This window comes from Eulemur rufifrons, chromosome 14 (genome assembly GCF_041146395.1).
Source record: "Eulemur rufifrons isolate Redbay chromosome 14, OSU_ERuf_1, whole genome shotgun sequence".
NCBI lineage: Eukaryota > Metazoa > Chordata > Mammalia > Primates > Lemuridae > Eulemur > Eulemur rufifrons.
This window is the reverse complement of record NC_090996.1, coordinates 7,074,565-7,086,165: the sequence shown is the minus strand read 5'-3', so window position 1 is coordinate 7,086,165 and position 11,601 is coordinate 7,074,565. Positions and strand designations below refer to the sequence as shown.

Here is an 11,601-nt window from a genome sequence, read left to right as displayed (position 1 = left end):
ACAGGGGCTACAAGTCAGGCTTTCGGCTTCCACTCCATAGCTTTCCCCCTTCAACTTTCCTTCTAAATGATGAGTGAGAGACAGACGGTGGGCAAAACCTGGCAGTGGGGATGGGTAAGGAATAAATACACAAAGTCCCCTCCCCTCGCCTGTCCTAAGTTGGGGCAATTGTCGCTTTAGAGGCAAGCTTTGAAAACACTTAACGGAGGGTGGTGCAGGGCGGAGGGACTCCCTCAGCGGAGCACAGAGGGCGAAAGGCCGGCTCGGGGCTCCCCGTCTTCGGCCGTGTCCTGGCCTCGCAATTTGCAGGGAATCTCGGGTGCAAGAGAATGTGGGAGGCTTGCAGCGCGGCAGAGGCCGTCCGGAGCGCAGCACGGAGGAGGCTAGAGCCACCACTGGGCTAGATTTCCGTCCCTACACCCCAGCTCCCCTCCCCCACCCGAGCGGCCGCACAGGCCCCAGGTGCAGCCATGTTCTTGCTCCCACCACCCGCGCCTCCATTGACAGTCCTTGCCGGAGAGGGCCGGGCGCCGCGCTCGCCTCGTCCTCGGGCTCTGGGCTCGCCGGCGCGAGGCTTCCTGGGAGTTGTAGTCCGCCGTCCCCGTCGCCGCGTTGGTGCGGACGAACCACAAACTACAACTCCCGCTGGGCGGCGCTGCGGTTGCGCACGCGCAGCGCGTCTTCGAAGAACAAAAAAAAAAGAAAAAAAAAAAGGAGGAGGAGGGTGAGAGAGAAGCTCGGAGAGCAGAGAAAAGGGGCCACCGGTCGCCCCCCCGCTTCCCCGCACGCGCTCTCTAGCCGTGGCCGCCCGCCTGCCGCGGTAACCCCGGCTTCTCCCTCTGTCCCCCGTGATCGGATCAAGGCGTTGAGCGAGGCCCTGCCGGGGCGGCCATGCGGCGGTGACAGGAGCGCGGCCGAGACGCACGGGCCCCTCGCCCTCTCACCTCCTGTCCGCTCACCAGCTTGCCTCAGCCGAGGCTGCTCCGCGGCGGCCGCAGCGCGCGCGCGTCCCACACTCGCTTCCCTTCGGCACCCCGGCCCCGGCGCTGCCTGGAGGTGGCTGCACTCGGGTGAGTCCCTCTCGCCTCATCCCCGGCCCCCCGCCCCCGCCTCGGTGGCCATTTCGAACAGGGCCTTTATTCGAGACTTTGCCTCGCCGGGGCCTGCACAGACAGGGGCCTGGGAACCGTGGTCGGCCGTGGGCGGCGAGGGGCCTCGGGGGCGCCCGGCCCCCCCACCTCGCCCCACCCGGGCCCCCGCCGGCCCTCGGCAGCGGGCGAGATGAGGCGTGGGGGTGGGGCGGGACGGACGCGGTCGCGGGGGACGACAGTTGCACGCGCGCGCCTGGGTGCGCGTGGGGGAGGGGCGCGCGCGCCGGCCGGCGTTGGGGGGGGGCGCCTCGCGCGTGCGGCCCGCGCGCGAGCGAGCCTGCGGGCTGCGCATGCCCCGCCTCGCTGATTGGCCGGCGCGGCGGTGCGGGGGCGCGCGCGGTGCCAGGCCCGCGCCGTGGGGTCGCGCTCGCCTGGTGTATCTGGGGCTCCTGCGCCGGGGCAGCAGACGCGCGGGATTGGCCGGCCGGCGCGGGGGCGGTGCCGCGCGCTGCCTGGCAACTGCGGCGGGGGGCGGGGAGCACGCGGGCCCGCCCCGCTCCCAGGTGGAGCCCGCAGTGGGCTTTGTCCCGGGCCGGCCCGGCGCGCCTGCCCCGCGGGGCACGTTCTTTGGGGGAAATAAGCACAATGACCGGAAGGAAAACTCCAGCCTCAAGGCCATGAAAACTAGCCGTCTGGGTTCGGCCGGCACCCAGGCGACGGGGACCCAGAGGGAGAAGGGGAATTTCAAAAAGCTCTGTTCTCTTTCCCCGCTTTCGCCCTCCACTTTTCCTTATCCAAGTTCTGCTTTTTAATTAAGCTAATCGCGTCCCCCCTCCGAGTTACGTTTTTGCGCTTATTTGCGGCTGGGAATGTGGGGACGGACGCGCGACCGGGTGCTGACTTCTCACCTCTTTTAAATTCCACTTGGCTGCAGACAATGGCTCGGCCGGCCCGCTGGGCGGACGGGAACTCCGGCGCTCGGGGACAAAAGGGGAAGTTAGCTTGCAAATGCGAACGTGCAGGTAGAGTGCCCTGCGGAGGCCTGCGATTTGGGATGGCTGCTTTTATTTCGTGCTGTAGGATTTTCTGGGGGCTGCTGCCTCGCGCTTTCGTTTCTCCTGCTTCTTGGGATCTAGGCTCGCACCCTTTAGGCTGGAGTGACTTTTTCTTCTCTGAGGCTATGAAAATCTTTCTTACTCATGTAATCACTTCTTTAAGGTCTTCTCTTAAATTGTCTGCTCAGAATGTGTCCTTTCCTCTTCTTAGTGGCCCGGTCAGTTTGCCCCTCCCCCGGAGGGCGCTTTTATTTCCTGCAGGAGTGTGTCGGGCTCTGCCTGTGCACAGGTGTCTGGCCTAGCCACTAGGTGTTAAACTCGGAGGACCGAGGGGAAAGCTCGTCCGCCTTTGTTTCTGTCCCTCCACTGTCCCTTTCAGATTGGCATCGCCACAGTGTCTTGCATATAGGAGTGCCAACAGCTAACGTTTGAGTGTGTCTTCTGTGCCAGGGCTGGCTCCTGAGCACTTTACGTATACAGCATTTTTCTTATTTAATCCTCCTAACAACCCGTAATTCCACTTTATACGTGAGGAACAAGTCTAGAGAAGTTGGGGAATTTACTCTTGCTCACCCAGCAAATGAACCTGGGCAGTATGAGTCTTCACCCAGAAGCCGGCGTTCTCAAACGCCAGCGCGCTTTGGCACCCCTGGAGGGCTGGCTTGTTAAAACACTTGCTGGGCCGGACTCCAGAGATTTTAATTCTCCAGGTCTGTGTGGGGCCCGAGAATTTGCATTTCTCCCTGGTGGTGGTGATGACTGCTGCTCCTGGGACGGCACCTTGAGAACCATTCACAGTGGTGCAAAATTAAGTGAGGGAAATTTTTTGCTTTTCATTACATTAAAACTGACTCTTAAAGAATCAAAGCTAATTTGGATTGCTTACTGTAGGTTGCTTGGAAAACTGGCTGAGAGTTGAGAATTTCTTTGTTAGCCATGACAAAAGTAAAAGTTTAATCTCCAGTTTAAAAAGGGGCCATGGATTTAAGTGCAGAACAAAATTGGAAATCTAAATAATCTTGGCTTTTTTTCCCACACTCATTCATTTATTGATTTAGTCACAGCAAGACATTTGTTACATCATCTCTCAGATGCCTAAAGCAGGTTTGGATGATAAGGCCAGAGATTGGAATTTTGGCTTTGAGATGGGGGGAGGGGCAGGTGGTATACAAAGACTCCTCCACAGATTTGGCTTACTTTTAAGAATATGACTACAGAGACTTTGGCATTAAAATGTAGGTGTTGGGGGTTCTTTTTCTTGTGGGACAAGTCTTGTTGAGAAAGATTTTTAGGTTTTCTTAAAATTATTATGGATTTCTTTCTGGGGAAAGTAATTGCAAATTAGGTAGGAGGAATGGGATTAGTTTACAGTTGTGTTCTATCCTTTTCGATGACCCATGGATGGATGGTGTGTTCCAAAACATAAAATATAAAAGACGAGGTCTCCCCTCCAGGTTGTTATTATCTAAGGAGTTCACTGAAAAATTACTAAACACTTAACCTTTTCTGTTATTACTGGTGACCAGATATATGCCTTTCATTCCAACTAATTCATTTCTACCATTTCATTCTTTATTGAAAACATGCATTTTTTAACTATATAAATAGGAATTTTTGCAATCCATAACTATTGTGGCATAATTAACATGAAATTGTCTTACCACTGGCTTAAATAGATGCTGATCAAATAAAATCATTTTTTTTTTTTTTTTTTTGAGACAGAGTCTCACTCTGTTGCCCGAGCTAGAGTGCCGTGGTGTCAGCCTCGCTCACAGCAACCTCAAACTCCTGGGCTTAAGCAATCCTCCTGCCTCAGCCTCCTGAATAGCTGGGACTACAGGAATGTGCCACTATGCCTGGCTAATTTTTCTATATATATTTTTAGCTGTCCATATAATTTCTTTCTATTTTTAGTAGAGACGGGGTCTCGATCTTGCTCAGGCTGGTCTTGAACTCCTGAGTTCAAACAATCCACCCGCCTTGGCCTCCTAGAGTGCTAGGATTACAGGCGGGAGCCACCGCGCCCAGCCCAAATCATTTTTATGTAAGTCCAAGGGAAAGCATTTTTGAAGAGTTTCAGAAATAATACTTTGAGAACATTATTTCACTTTTTAGAAATGTTTTTTGACAAGAATTATTAATAACAATCTACTAAAGATCACTGATAGCATTTTTTTTTAAAAGTTCTGTACACTTGTTAGGGTTGAGCTTATTCATTGTTAAAAACTGAAAAGAAGGGAAATGCAGTTAATCAGTTGCTCATTATAATTCTAAAATTGAGAGTCTTTGTAATCAGTAGGCTTAACATGGCGCCAGAGCAACATAAAGAATAATAGTTAACCAAAGTGTACCTGAGACTATCTGCCTTGGGGAACAAGACTAATTATGATTTTAGAGAATGTATGTATACTGTAAAAAGCATGGGTAAATCATTGGAGATGATGAAGGTATTATCTTGATGTTCTTCATCTCCCACTCGTTCCTCTTTTGGCCTTTACCTTTTCCTTCTGTCCTTAGCTGGGACTCTTGCCACTACAGTTTTCCTGTTTTTTTTTTTTTTTCTTTTTTCTTCTTTGTTTCTACAATTCTTGTCTTAGCATTCTGTGCTCATTTCTGGCATTACTCATCTACTTTTTACCACTTTGGCCTAGTGAGAAAGTAAGAGAAAGTTTGGTATCTCCAGGGATTGTCAGAGAGTTTGGAGGAGTGGCTCATTGTTCCTTGGTTGTAACTTGATTAAAAACTATACAGGATTTTTAAAGAATTAATTTACTTAAAAAGTATATTGTGAGAGGGAAGACCGATTTATAATGGAGGGAGTTTATGTCTTGGTGAGTATAGATGCAGGTTCTTAACTCGGACCGCCTGGATTCAGATTCAGGTGCTTGCCATTTCTTGCCCGTGTCACCTTGCGCAGTTCCTCTTCATTCACATCCGTGGGGCTGTTTCCCCATTTTAAAAAATGGGGATGATGATTATAGAACCTGTTTCTCTTTTAAGGGTTATTGTGAAGATTTGAATGAGTTAAAGTGCTTAGGATATCTGACATAGAGCACTCAATAAATATTAGCCATAAAAATGCTATTATAAATACTTTTGGGAAATTAAATATTCTGAGGGAGTAAAAATTTTACTGGTAATATTTACTGCAAGGTTAAACTCCAAAAGCTCTGGAGACTGTAAACTTTGTGAGGGGGGGCAAGGACTGGCTCATCATGGGATTTTCCTCTTGTGACACTGTTACATTGGTTTTGTAGTATAGCAAATAATTTTTTTTTAAGTACTATAAGTGATTATATTATGGTACAATTGGAGAAACAGTAGTGAAGAGTTTGGTGAGAGGGTATCTGGTTAAAATGAGCTCTGGGTAGTAGATAGGGCCTATGATTTGTGTCATAGAAACTAATCATGTCTACCATGCAAATAGTGAATTTATAATCGAAAAATAGCTTTCTGGAACTGGTTGGCCAAGAACACATAAGTTCACTCCACCTATTTCATATCTTAAGCTATCATAAATTTTAGAGATAGTGCCTTCTTTCTTCACTGAGGATGTTGATATAGTTGAGCTAGAAATGAGTAAAGAAGTTAGGAATAATTGCAGTTTCTTTGCCCTTTCAGGGCAATTAAAGCAGGTAAGAAAAGCTTAGCTATGTAGAATTTGTGGCCAGGCTTCACTTAAATGCTAAAAGTTAACCTCACTTAAATGTTTTTACTAGAAATTGACAGTTTGATAGATGAAATCTGAGAAAACTTTCCTTTATATGTTGTTCATGATAAGGAATTTCTCTCTAGATAAACAGCTCTTAATATTGACTATAACATAAATGTGAATAGTTTTATCTAGATTGAGTTTTCAGACCAGAATTGGTTTCAGGAAAATAAACAAGGTATTTGAACTAAACTAAAATTAATAACTGGACTTGGCCTTAGACTTTAAAACACTTAAATTACATTGTCTCATCTGTGAAATGATAATTTGACAAAGGAGAATGATGGCCACAAAGGACTATTATGTCCACAAGAGGAAAGGGCGGAGAAACAGACCCTACAAGATCTATTAGCTTCACTCCTTTCTCTGTCCTTTCTTTTTTTCTTCTTCTTCTTCTTTTTTTTTTTTTTTGTCATCCTAAGCATTTTTAAGTGTATGTTTCAGTGGCATTAATTACATTCACAGTGTTGTAAGCTGTCACCAGTGTCTGTTTCTAAAACTTTCTCATCACCCCAAAGACTCTCTGTGCCCCTTAAAGAATAACTTCTCATTTCTTCCTCCCAGAAACCTAATCTACTTTCTATCTCTGTGAATCTGCCTATTCTAGATAATTCATACAAGTAAGTGGAAGCATTCAATACTTGTCCTTTTGTGTCTGGCGCCTTCCACTTAGCATAATGTTTTCAAGGTTCATTCACATTATCTATAGCACATATCAAAACTTCATTCATTTTAAAGCTGAATAAATTCCATTATGTGTACATACCGTATTTTGTTTATCCATTTATCTGTTGATGGACATTTGGGTTGTTTCCACCTTTTGGCTGTTGTGAATAATGCAGCTGTGAACATTGGGGTACAAGTATCTTTTCAGTCCCTGTTTTCAAATCTTGTGTATACCTAGGAGTAGGAATTGCTGGGTCATTGTTGTTTCTGTTTAATGCCTTCCTTGGGACAGAAGAATTTGGATGGATCTAACAAATCTCTCACTAGCATAGAAAAGCCCTGTAAGTTGAGTTTGCTACTTTGTGAAGAGTAAATTTGTGTCTGCCATTTTCATCATGAATACATTTCTTCCAACCTTTGAAGGGGTTCCTTATGGTGATTTTTAAAATTGTGGTAAAATACAATAACACAGAAAATACCATTTTAACCATTTTTAAGTGTATTGTTCAGTGGTGTGAAATATATTCACATTGTTGGGCAGCTGTCACCATCCATCTCCAGGACTTTTTCATTATATCAAAGCGACACTCCCTTTCCCCTTCCCCTCCGCGCCTATACTCAGCCGTTCTGCTGTCTCCCTGAATGACTGCTCTGGGTACCTCATATAAATAAAATCCTGCAATATTTGTCCTTTTGTGACTGGCTTATTTCACTTAGCGTATCTTCAAGACTCATCCAGGTGTCAGAGTTTCCTTCCTTTTTAATCTTTGTACTGATTTTTGAAGTTTCTGTTTTGTAGTATGGTGAAGGAAATGGGGTGGGGGTGTGTGTGTGTATGTGTGTTTGTAAGTACTGTATAGGATTATATTATGGTATAACTGGAGAAGCTGAGCGTGTGAAGTTTGGTCCTGTTGGCTAATAGGTTATCTGGTCAAATGAGCCTTGGGTAGTAGAGCCTGTGAAGTTTTCTGACTGTATAGGTCCCATACTTTGAGGATTGCTGTGTGTGTTTTGATCTCATTTGCATACACAGTCCTTACAGATCATAGTATTTTTTAAATACTAATTTAAAAATTATTTTCTGTAGATTATAGATTTGCATCACGATGATCGCTTCTGTAAAGCTTTTAGAGTAATTCTTCTACAGCATGTTCTAAAACAGTGGGGTAATCACTTTACCCAACTAGATACTAACTTTTAGTTTACTTATTTTATAGTTTTTGTCTTTATTTGTGGCCTTATCTTTAGGAAAAACAGTTTTCAGCAAAATGTGTGTTGCAGCTATTGTTCACTATTAATCTTCTATATTTTAGGCTTTGGAAAAGGGTTCTTTTATTACATTGGGAACAGTACTCATTTATTCACTTCTTCAACATGTGGATGGCCTCGTTGTGTGAGACCTTCAGAACACAATCTACTTGGAAAATACTGGTATGGGCAAATTACATTGTTGAGAGCTTCAGAATGAAGATCTTCAGTTCAGGTTGTATATCCGGTCTAGTTTACTTTTTTATAGGTATTTCTAGGAAGGTGATTTTAAACTTAAATTTTAAAACATCATCTTTGAGGAGAAAATTTGATGTAAGCAAGTTTTCATACACGAATGCCTTACAAGGCGCACACACTTTAATTCAAAGCAGTGGTTTATTTTGACACTTTTCTAATTAATTTTCTTACTCTATCAGAAAATAGGTTATTTTGTTTAGCAGTGGTAATTAAAGCAGTTGGGAAATAAGCCATTTTCAATTTGGATTTTGGAGAGTTTATATATAAATAAACAGATACATTTACAAATATTTAAAAAGTAATTATGACGTTTAACACATTGCCACACTAGAAAAAAAATTTTTTCCTTGGGGCCACAGTGTTTTATTATGAAAAGAGAATAAAAACTTTCCACAACGATCCTTTCTAATTTAACATAAGATTTTTTTTATTGTTTTCTGTGTCTTTTAAAAAAGTAATATAAAAACTTTAAAATTACTAACGTAAAAAGTAATGTGAAAACTTGAAAAATAGTTCATAAGGGTAAAGTGTTTTTCTTGCAGGCTTAAGTGTAATTTAAAGGTAAATAGAAAAGCTAAATTCATTGGCTTCTATTCATTTAATCCACATTTTTAAAATTAAATTGTCAATATTAATTGTAACAGTAAGAACATCGACAAGATTTTCAGGAACCAGCTGCAGGGTTTTGCTTCACAAAGCCTGGGGCTCAAAACCAGCGTGAGTTAAGTACAACTCACATGGCAGTTAATGTGCTAAGTTGTAAATGCTTACTCAATTCACTGAATGCTTTGGTGAAGCTCTTGTATCAAGAACTTACATACATTTTGATATATATATGTATATATATATAAAATCAGAATCCCTAGTAAATTAGGGATTAAAGAGTCTCATGGTCACCCTTGTGTAGTATTGGACACAGGACTTGAATTCAGAGCTTTTGCCTGATTAAAGCTGATATTCATAATAGCTTTACTCTGTTGCCTGCCTTCTGTGAACAGTACATTTAAAAAAATAAAGATGGAAGAAAAAATAAAGATGGGTTTTTAGTAATAGCGACTTGATTTTCATTTCCTCTTCCAAATGATTTTTCCAAATCCAACTGATTTTTAAATTTGGAGTAATGTGAAAGGGACACATCTTTGGCAGAGCAAGCCGCTGTTGTTTAAAAATGTGGACTGTCAGTTTAAAAGTATAATTAATACATATGGAAAAATTTTCTCTTAAGATGTAGTTCCAGGAAAAGTAGATCTTCTTGAATAGCTGGTGAGATTTTTGGATTTTTTTTTTTTTTTTTGAGACAGAGTCTCACTCTGTTGCCTGGGCTAGAGTGCCGTGGGGTCAGCTTAGCTCACAGCAACCTCAAACTCCTGGGCTCAAGCAATCCTCCCACCTTAGCCTCCCGAGTAGCTGGAACTACAGGCATGCGGCACCATGCCCGGCTTATTTTTAGTTGTCTGGCTAATTTCTTCCTACTTTTTAGTAGAGACGGGGGGGGGGGGGGGGGGGGGGGGGTCTCAGTCTTGCTCAGGCTGGTCTCGAACTCCTGACCTCGAGCGATCCACCCGCCTCGGCCTCCCAGAGTACTAGGATTACAGGTGTGAGCCACTGTGCCCGGCCAGATTTTTGGTTTTAAGAACATTGTTTTGAAACTCAGAATTGAATTTGAATCCACCAATTGGGCAGATCCTTTCTTTATTATAATGTTTTGTCATTCTTTCTTTCACTTGGCTTTTTTAGAATATAAAATTTAGCTATTTTTGTTAGCTTTCTCAAGGTTTTTTTTAATGAAGTGGGGTCAACAGGATATAAAGTTTTAAGTATGAATCACTTGCAAATCATTTCAAATCTTAACCCTTCAAATTTATTTTGTTTCTTCTTGAGGGATCATTTGTTACTCACTGATGTAGTTACCAGCTTTACTTTACCAGATAGAAATTAAGAATTTACTATTTTTTTTTTTTCTTTCAGGCTGAGTCTTGGAAAGAATTTACTATCTTAAAATATCTACATAACCACTATAAAAACTTTAAAGCCTTTATTTAAAAATCAATCCTGATCAAAGGTTTGGGTTAGGGATTTCTAACTAATTTTATTTCTTTTCTTTTCTTTCTTTACTTTTTTTTTTTTTATAGAGAGGGTCTTACTCTGTCCCCCAAGCCATGATCATAGCTCACTGCAGCCTCAAATTCCTGGGCTCAAGCAATCCTCCCACCTTAGCCTCCTGAGTAGCTAGAACTACAGGCATCTGCCACTGAGCCTAGCTAATTTAAAAAGTTTTTTTGTGGAGATGTGGTCTTGCTATGTTGCCCAGGCTGGTCTCTAACTTCTGGTCTCAAGCGATCTTACTGCTTTGGCCATCCAGACTACTGGCATCACAGGTGTGAGCTATTGCCCCTGGCCTCTAATTTTATTTCTAAGCACTTGCCATTATATATATTTTCTAAAAATCAAAGTCAGATGAACTAAAATGGGTTCTTTGGCTCTATTTCTTCTGCTGCTGAAGTATATATGTTAGTTAATATATATTAATATAAATTGTGATAATTTGTATCCTGCTATTAAATTGTAAAGCAGAACCTCTGATATACCAACCTGATTTATTTTGCTTTGGAAAATACTTATTAAGCCTATGGAGATAAACTTTTAGATATGTAAATTAAAGTATCTTCAGTATAAGCAAGGAATGTAGAAATCCTGGGAGTTACAGGTCCTAGTGTAGTCTCTGGTGGACTGATCTTATCCAAAATACTATGTACGGTAAGTGGCAAGCTCTCTATTGGAGGGTATGTCAAAGCTGGAGGTTGGGCTAGAATACTGATGACAATAACTAGTAACATTTTTTGAAAATGCATGAGTTTATCCTTTTAGTGCTACCTGCATTAACACATTAATCTTCGTAGCAATCCTGAGACATGAAGTAGGCAACTGTTATGATTCCTACTTTAAAGCTGGAGAAAATGAGGCTAAAAATCTGAAAAATATAGAAAGGGACAGTTTGGATATAAAATGAGGCAGTGAGATTCAGAGCCCATGCTGTGCTCTTCAGTGCCATCATACACTGATTTCCACTTTGGTTTTGAAATTAATATTTGAAATATAGATAATGATATTAACTGGTAAATTTAAGGAGATGGCATTTTCTTCAGTAATTTTACTTCTATGATTAATGAATAAGATAGCTACAGGATCAAAAAAATGAGGTAAAATTATGACCTAGGCGTTCTAGCCAGTGATCTATTTCGATAGCATTCCTTATGACTAAATTCTAGTACTGGGAGAAAAGATCAACCAGGAGCCTAGTATTTGTTCTTTTATTCAGCCAGTGTGTTCTGAGTGCTCACTGTGCAAGGCACTGTGTTGGTGCTGGGATGAGAGGTCCGGACCCCCATACCCTCAGCTTGCACACTTATAGGGAATAACAAAAATTGTCCAAATTGAGACTCTTGAAATAAAGGACATCCGTTATTGAAACATTTGGCAAAACGTGAATAGGGAAAGAAAGAAAAACAGCCCATTTCCACTTCTTTAGTTAATAGAGATAAATTGCAATCAGTATAATTTACTAATTTCC

General features: G+C 42.7%; 1 protein-coding gene across 5 annotated transcripts in view; it reads left to right on the top strand.

Annotated features, from left to right (window-relative positions):
- Nucleotides 1-230: 230 nt before the first annotated feature.
- Nucleotides 231-11,601, top strand: part of GTF2I (general transcription factor IIi) — a 98,888-nt gene continuing 87,517 nt past the window's right edge. For 4 of the 5 annotated variants that reach the window (XM_069486233.1, XM_069486229.1, XM_069486231.1 and 1 more), the window contains exon 1: nt 232-1,070. The gene's annotated coding sequence lies outside the window, so the exon portion shown is untranslated. Of the gene's footprint in view, nt 1,071-11,601 lie in introns of all 5 variants that reach the window. The other variant, XM_069486228.1, reaches the window with a different exon arrangement.